The 8673-nt window shown below is 38.7% G+C and overlaps 1 pseudogene; it reads left to right on the forward strand.

Moving 5' to 3' along the window:
• Positions 1-263: 263 nt before the first annotated feature.
• LOC101416608 (peroxisome biogenesis factor 2-like) lies at positions 264-6883 on the forward strand (annotated as a pseudogene).
• The last annotated feature ends 1790 nt before the right edge of the window (positions 6884-8673 follow it).

Raw genomic sequence — 8673 nt, forward strand, 5'->3', positions numbered from 1 at the left:
TCTTTCTGTCCTTGCTGTGTCAGAGCAATGGGCAAACAAGAGTTCCAAGTTCCTTTTCCATATCTGTCGCTTTGTCAGTTATGAAGTGTATTGAGTTGCTGGAAATAGAGACCTGAATTCAGTGGCTTCAAAGGTTGTTTTTATTATTTTTATTTGTTTTCATGTAATAAGAAATCTCAGGCAATGTTGCTGGTGTTGGTTTAGTAGTTCAAGAATGTCTTGGCTATTTGTAATTCTTTTGCTCTTTCTCTAATGGTCACAAGATGGCTGCTGGAATTTCAGCTATCATGTCTGCTTTTCAGGTAGCAGGAAGGAAGAAGAGCAGAAAGGTAAAAAGGACTTCCTCAGAAGCTCCACTAAGAGCTTCTGCATTAATTTAATAAGTCACCTCTATCTTCAAAGGAAATTGGGGAATGGAGTTTTCCAGCTAGGGACACAACCCTGAGTTCTGCTAATAAGGAAGAAATTCTCGGGCACTCTTCGCCACATTGACTGACTCCCAATGTGGTCTCCCAGCAATGTAGGAGAACATGTGGGCTTCTGGGTTTTCTGGTCTAATCTCTTCCCCACCACACTACACTTTAGCCCCAATGATTCAGGCTTCTCTGCCTTGGTTCACATTACTCACTGTCTTAGTTTGTGTCATTCCAGAAGCATACTGTAAGACAATGATATGAAAGCACACTGTTAATTTGAGAGGTGAAGCAGGAGAATGGAGAAGTGAAGGTAGCCAGTAAAGAATGTGTTATCAAGGTAGCTCCCAATGTGGGAAGTTGGAGTTTAAGCCTATGGGGAACATATTTAGGAGCTTTCAAAGGTGAAAGAACTGAGTCATGTATATACCAACTGTTGTCAGCCATTGGTGGACAACCTTGGCCCTTCAGGCCTGCTATGCCCAGGCAGATCAGCTGTCCTGGACTTCTGAGAAAGCCCTCAAGCAGAGATTCAGCTTTTGGCAGTTGGGAGTTGGCCAGCAAGAAAGGAAGTGGTGGAGCCCAAGGGACGTGGTTGGTCGTCTACAGCATTTGTTCTACCCACTCTGCTTGCAAATGCCCCTTCCTTATTTTAGTGGGCCCGAGGAACACCTGGTGATTTTCATCACCCTGTTGAGAATTAATTCCTTGACTTATTAATTTTCTGTTGCTGCAGAACAAATTATCAAGTATTTAGCAGCTTAAAACAACACCTATTTATTAATTCACAGGTCAGAATGCTGGGCAGCTCAGCAGGGTTCCATGCTTAGGTTATCCCAAGGCCCAAATCAAGATATCTAGACTGTATAATTACCTGGAGACTCTGGGAAACAATCTGCTTCCAAGCTTGCTCAGAGTGTTGGCTGAGCTCAGTTCCTTGTTTTCTTTTCGTCTGTCAGCCAGGGGCCCCCCAGCTTCTAGAAGCTGCTTGCATTCTTTCTCACGGGCCCACGCCATCTTCAAACCAGCAACAGCATGTAGAATCTTTGTCATGCTCAGAATATCTCTGGCTTCCTCTTCTGCCACCAGTGGGGGGAAACACTCCAATTTTAAGGGCATACAGATTAGACCAGGGGTTTTTAACCATTTTTGTTCCACGGACCCCTTTGCCAGCCAGGTGAAAACCATAGACCCTTACCAAGTCCACACTATACTGTGCATTATTTAATTAATATATCACACCTGCGCCAACATGTCCCTGCAAGAATAATGCTTTCTGAATTTCATTCAAGCTCACAGACCCCTATAAGAAGTCCTGGATTAGACAGATGAGACTGGCCTACCTGGATAATCTCCCTATCCCAAGGTCAGCTGTGCCATGTAATACAACCTAACTATGAGAGTGATGTCTCACCATATTTACAGGTTCTGGGGATTAGGATGTAGAATCATATGGGAGTCATTTTTTAGAATTCTGCCTACCACACATGGTAAAAACCCTTTTTCTATAAAAATCTCCCATCTAACCTTCCCATGTTTAGTTTGCCACCACATCCCAAGTTTAATTGATCTTCACATCTTCAAGTTTCTATAATAGTCTGCTCTTTTATTAGAACATATAGAACTCCTTGTACAAATTATTGTTCTGAAAGGCAGGCTCTGGAATCATGTAACTGGGGGTTCAACTCTGGCTAGGAACCAATTGCTAACCTATCCAAATTTCAGTTTTTCTTAACTGTAAAATTACTTTGCCAGCTTCTTATAAAATTTAAAGGAGATATTGTATGTGTAGTTCCAAGAACAGTGTCTGACACATTATACTGAGATATGCCTTAATAATTTTTCTTTCTAAAATTTGTTTTCTTAATCTGTTTGCCCCTTCTTACCATAATGTCCTTCTACAGTGTGGATTATATTTCATGCATATTTATATTTCTAGCATTTATCACAGTACCTGTGTCTCTTGGTGGATGCTCAACATTCATTGAGTGAATGGTTGTATTATCACTCCTTGTATATTCCTTCATACTTTAGTGTTGTAAAGAACAAAAAGGGTAATTCGTCTGAATTAACTAAGTCAATTTATCTTGGCTATAGTTTTTTGGGTAAACATACTTCTGTGATGCTGTTTTGAAGTTGTGATTAGCATGTATAGTACAGTTGACTTTAGGTAAAGGAGATTACTCTTGATAATGTGGGTGGGCTTCATTGAATCAGATGAAGGCCCTAAGAGCAAAAAACTAAGATGTCCTTAAAAAGAAGAAATTCTACCATAAGACTATCACATCAAATCTTACCAGAATTTCCATCCTGCTAGCCTGTCTTTCCTTTTGGTTTTTCTTGGCTCTGGAGAATCCTGACTGATATGAAGGCAAAGTGTGGGTTTGGCATAACTCAATTGTGATTAAAGGCAGAGGCCGGGCATGGTATAATATACCCAAACAGAGGAGAGAGTTGGCATCTTTAGTTTGTCGACAATTCTGAGGTATCCGTTAATTTCAGTTGCATACCTAGTAGTTGGGAGTTGGTTCTAGCCACCAATTTGCTATGACTGATTTTACCCATAAGGAGACAATTTTACTGGCTAGGATTATGAAGATAAAATCACATAATACAGAAATACATGCAGTTTCAATTGATAAAAACAAGTCTTGATAGGATAAAATGGAAAAGAATCCATAACACAGAAGGTGGACCTAAGACATTTGAGGGAATATGGGTAAATTTTTCCCCTAAGAAACCAGGGATCAAAATGAAAACAGGTAGGAGGACCAGAAGACTGTGTGGAATTTGACCCAGAGTAAGTCTTTGATAGGTCAGAGAGTCTGGTTTGAAAAGGGATTTAAAGAAAGATGCTAACAACAGTGGAAATGGTTCCTACATCAATTAGTATCCATAGGCCTAACTGGTTCAACAGTTTTGACTATAATGTCTGCTTAATTTAGCCAAACGACCTGTCAATTAGAGTCATTTCATTGAATTACGCAATTTTAAAAATTCAATTACTTGGTTTTTGTCAATATTAGGATTTTTAAAAATCAATTGTTCTACTAAGATGAAAATGATGGAAGTGATTATATCTGCAAGTTCAGCTCAGGACTTTATTGCTCAAAAACATTGTCATTAGGACATTCTCTGCCAAAATACTTTTCCAGTTTTCAGTGAATGAGCCTCACAGCCATTCTGGAAAATTCAGGCACAATTTCTGCTTTTCCTGGGCAGTAGTGCATGCAGGAATATACTCATCAAGGTGCTTCATTGATTTATGAGATTATTTCTAAAGAGATAGTCTGAAAGGTTTTTCAAAAGTGATTCTGAAATTTTGTAAGCGAACAAGTGTGATGCACTTGTCAGATTGTAACTGAGTTTCTTACTCTCATGAGAGGTTTAGATATTCACCTTGTAGGAAACTACAGGGACATGAAATGGATTCTTTTCTGGTGATAAAACTGTAAAAGAAAGCCCTGGGGACCCACAGAGTCAAAAACCAAAAACCAAACCAAAATAAAAGCTGTGCCCTGCATCCTTTTTGAACTTCCCCTTGAGTTTCTTCTTGAAATCCCCAAGGTGGCTGACCTACTTACCCAATCAAGCCTCTCGTTAATTACTCTTGGCCCAATACAAAACAAAGCCCACCTGCCCTAAACCAATCTCTATAAGAGAGGCAACCCCCCCTTATAAACAATAGGACTCTAGCTAATTTCCTTTTTATGTCTATAAAAATCACACGCATATCCTAGAAGCACAAAGCTGTTTCTGTTTTTGCAAGCGATCTGGCTTCCTCACTGCAGCAAAACTTTTGGTCCCGAATAAAATGCTGCAATCTGCAAATTAGACTCTGATTTGTCTTTCAATACTGCAGAGCATATCATTTTGATCACAGTAATTGGGAAAAATATTTTGTAGTGAAAAGCACTAAGAGTGGATACCATTTATTATTTTTTTTTGCTTTTGTAAGGAAAAAATGTTTTTTGAAACTGATAGAATAAATATCATTTTTAAAAGAAGAAAGCCTAGCAGAGAATACATGTGGTTACTTCCCTCATGCTGACAGCATAAGAGAATAGCTTAAAAATTAAGAGGTAATACCATTCATAAAGACAATTTTCCTATTTTTATTGCACTGAAACTTTAATTTTCAAGCTCTAACTGGGGTTTCCAGCTTTTTGGAGTTAATGTTTTAAAACCTTGTTGAGTGATGCCTCCCTTATTCTCTAATACATGATATGGAAATAATATATCCCACTCGTTTATGGAAACGTTTTTTTTCCCCATTGTGTTCTGTATTCAATGGTTGAATCAGAATTGGTTTTTCAAAGTAAAGCATCAAAAGTATGTGATGGGGAAGTGGATATGGCTCAAGCAATCGGGCTTCCTCCTACCACATGGGAGATCTGTGGTTTGATTCCTGGTGCCCCCTGATGAAGACAGTGAGCTGCTGTGATAGGCAGGCATGGCAAGCTGACAAGAAGATAATGCAACAAGAGACACAAGAGGAAAATCATAATGAGAGGCAGAACAGAGCAGGGAACAGAGGCTTCTGGTGCCTCATAAAGAGGATGAGCAGGAAGGAGAGCCGATGCGACAAGATGATGCAACAAGAGACACATGAGGAAAAACATAATGAGAGACACAATAAAGCAGGGAATGGAGGTGGTTTAAGCAATTAGATGCTTCCTTCCTACATTGGAGTTCCCGCGTTTGGTTCCCAGTGCCTTCTAAAGAAACAGAGAAGATGAACAGACACAAGTGCAAACAATGAGGGGGGTGGGAGAAATAAATAAATCTATTTTTAAAAAGTATGTGATGGGGTCCTGTGTTGCTTTGGAAGCCTGCAGGTCCTGGAAGCCTGCATAGCCCAGGTTTTCCTAAGAAAAGCCAAGCTCTTGAGAGAATGTTTCAGAAAAAGTTTTGGAGCATGAACATTTTGCAGACTCCTGAGCTCCTGGCAAGTATGAGGCAAGGATTTCACAGAGGAACTTGAGTGAAAATTCTCATTGTCATAGCCATAGGCTATCAAATCTTGAGAGGGCTACAGAAAGGGGAAAAAGAAACCTTCAGAGAAGATGTGGTTCCCAGAGAAGACACGGCTTCCAGAGAAGATGCTATGAAGAGTACAACAGAGTGTTAAGGATAAGTCAGCTGGATGCCCTTGAACTAAATATGGCCCTGGAGCACCTAGTTTGGTTTCAGTTTAGTCAGTGCTTTCATGGATTTAAGGCAGGGCTGCTAGCCGGCTTTGAACCAGAGGTGAAAGATGTATTAGTTAACCAAAGGGGTGCTGATGCAAAATACCAGGAATTGATTGTTTTTTATAAAGGATATTTATTTGCAGTAGGAGCTTACACTTACCAGGCCATAAAGCATAGGTTACTTTCCTCACCAAAGTCTATTTTCATGTGTTGGAGCAAGATGGCTGCTGACGTCTGTGAGGGGTCAGGCTTCCTGGCTTCCTCCCTTCCAGGGTCTTGCTTCTCCCTGGGTTCAAACTTTCTTTCTTCCTAGGGCTTGCTTCTCTCTGGGCTCAGGGTTCTTCTCTTTCTTGAGAGCTGACTTCTCTTTCCTCTGTGAGCTTACTTCCTGGGGCTCCAGCTTAAGGCTTCAGCATCAAACTCCAACATCAAAACTCCAACATAAAAAACCCTCAACTCTGTCCTTTGCCATGTCTTTTATTTTTGAGTCCCCACCCACCAAGGGGTTGGGACTCAACGCCTTAATGATGTGGCCCAATCAAAGCCCTAACCATAACTTAATTATGCCCAGGTACAGACCAGATTACAAACATAATCCAGTGTCTATTTTTGGAATTCATACCCATATCAAACTGCTACACGAGCCACCAAGGGAAAATCAAAAGCTATGGCATGCAATTTGTACCATTGGTGGGAAATGGTTAGAAGAATGATGTTTTGAAGATTTGTTTTGAAGCCGTCATTTAGAATCATTCTGGAAAGTCAAGCAGTGCATGAATTTTATGGTTAGACTTTTGAAATTTGGTGGGTTGATTAATTTCTTGATTTTCTTTCAAAGGGGAAAGGTTGCAGTTTTGACACATGTCCTAGGCATTGATTCTGTATTTTGTAAGCCCCGAAATATGCATGGAGTTAACTTTGAGTATACGAATAGGGAACTTTTCTGGCATGTTTTTGTTGGGTTTCTGATTTTTCTGTTACCATTCGTCAATATCCAAAAGTTGGAAGCCAAGTTATCTTCGTGGTGTATGCCTCTTACTGGTGCTCCTGAGGGTGACAATGGCAAATGTTTGCCACAAGTGGCAAAGAATGTTCTCTATTGGGAGAGGGGCCCACCGTGCCTCACAACATAGGATGTGAGCGTATCTTCTGTTATTACTGGGTTAGAGTGGTTTCTTATTTGATATGTACTTTATTTGTCCTAAGTATGGCACAGAGGTTTATAGTCTGCAACCACTGAAATCAGGAATTGAGATGTCAGAAATAAGTTCTCTTTAGAAACTAAAATTGTTTCCTCTGAGGAAAAGTGTATTATGCTTAAATCCTTATTATTAGTCAACTTAGGTATACCATTTAGGTGTCTTTTATGAGGACATATATGTCTCAGCCATTGTCTTTTGTTCCTTTCCAGGACTCACTAAATTCTAATCTCTGGAAACCACATGATACTAAATAATATTATGTAAATATTAATGTATTATTATTTACATAATAATAATCAACTTTAAATTTCAAGAAAAATGGATAGTTTTTCAGATTACTAAGAAAGCTCCTTCACATTGCTACTTACTGGAAAGAAGTTAAACTAAAAATGAAAGATTTTGAAGACACTGTCTTTTCCAGAGACAGCATTTATAACATCACAATCTCACAATGATGCAACTTGTTCACTTGTTTAGAACCTTAGGATCCAGTGCCTCAGCTGTAGTTTTAAGCATTGGTTTGAACTTAGTTTGTAAGGGGTTCAGTCCTCAGCTGACAGACCCTTCAAAGTTGTCTTATAATTCAGTAAGTAAAAATGGCTTAAGGCAGTTTAGAAGTGAGGCCTGGGGGCTCCTGGGGACCACTGGTATAGGGAGCATGCTTCCTACATTTCTAGCCTTTGATTTAAAACTTGCATTCTCACCAAGTATATTGGTAGGTTTATGAAACATCAGAGGCCTTTAGCATAGTAGTAATGTAACAAAACACATCAAGGTGATTCTGTTTACACCTTTTCTCTGCATTTTTCAATTAAAAGCTTAAAAATGAACTGTTTGCTAAATAACAAAAATATGAAAAATATTTGAACTATTTAAACCAGATCTCAAATTTTGTGCTTTGACAGCAAACCAAGATATAAAACATACTGAACTTGAACAAAATGTAGCATACTACGAATAATTCACAGTAAGTTAAAAACTAGTCATGCGGGAGCAGGTGTGGCTCAAGCAGTCGAGCTCCCGCCTCCCACATGGGAGGTCTGGGTTTGGCTCCTGGTGCCTCCTGAAAAAACAAAAGAAAACAAAAAAAAAACAAAATCCAACAAGTAAAAGAAATGAAAAAGCCAACTCAGAGAGGGCAGTGTGGCTCAGTGGTTGAGTACTGGCTTCTCACATATGAGGTCCTGGGTTCAATCCCCAGCCCCAGGGTACCTCAAAAAAACCCACAAAAAACAAAAATCTAGTCATGGGATAGTCAAGGGCTGTTACTTTCACCTGAATATTACAAAGGTGAAATTACAATATCAGTAAATTGTATAATTTTTAAAAACTTTTAAAAAGATTTAGAATTATAACTTGAGTCTGTTTTTTTCAAGTCTTAACTACAATATTTTGAAACACTCAATTCCCAAATGAGGAAAATCTTGCAAAAAAATAAAATTAGGTAGTGTAGTAGAAATATACTGCCAGTTGTTTATTTCTCTGTTCAAGTTTTTATTCATATCACTTATGTCCTGAGTACTGATATACTGGGTACTGAGGATATAGCAGCTAATAAAACAAGAAAGAGAAAAGAAAAATTACCTTCATGGAGCTTACATTCTGCAATTGAATGGATCGTAAGTTTAATTTAGGTTACAATTAGAATGAAATACCCAGAGAGTTTTGTATTTTAATAGGTAGAAGTACTGCAAATATTTAAAAGTTTGCCTTTTTTTCTCCTTCTCTGATTTTAAAAGTTTATATTATAGAAAATTTCAAAAATTCAGGGAAAAAAATCCCATAATATTTTTACCCAGAGATCATCACAATATTAGGAAGTATTTCTTATTGTGGCACATACTTTTTAATTTATAAATTTGGTAT

This window comes from Dasypus novemcinctus, chromosome 2 (genome assembly GCF_030445035.2).
Source record: "Dasypus novemcinctus isolate mDasNov1 chromosome 2, mDasNov1.1.hap2, whole genome shotgun sequence".
In the NCBI taxonomy this organism is placed as follows: Eukaryota; Metazoa; Chordata; class Mammalia; order Cingulata; family Dasypodidae; genus Dasypus; species Dasypus novemcinctus.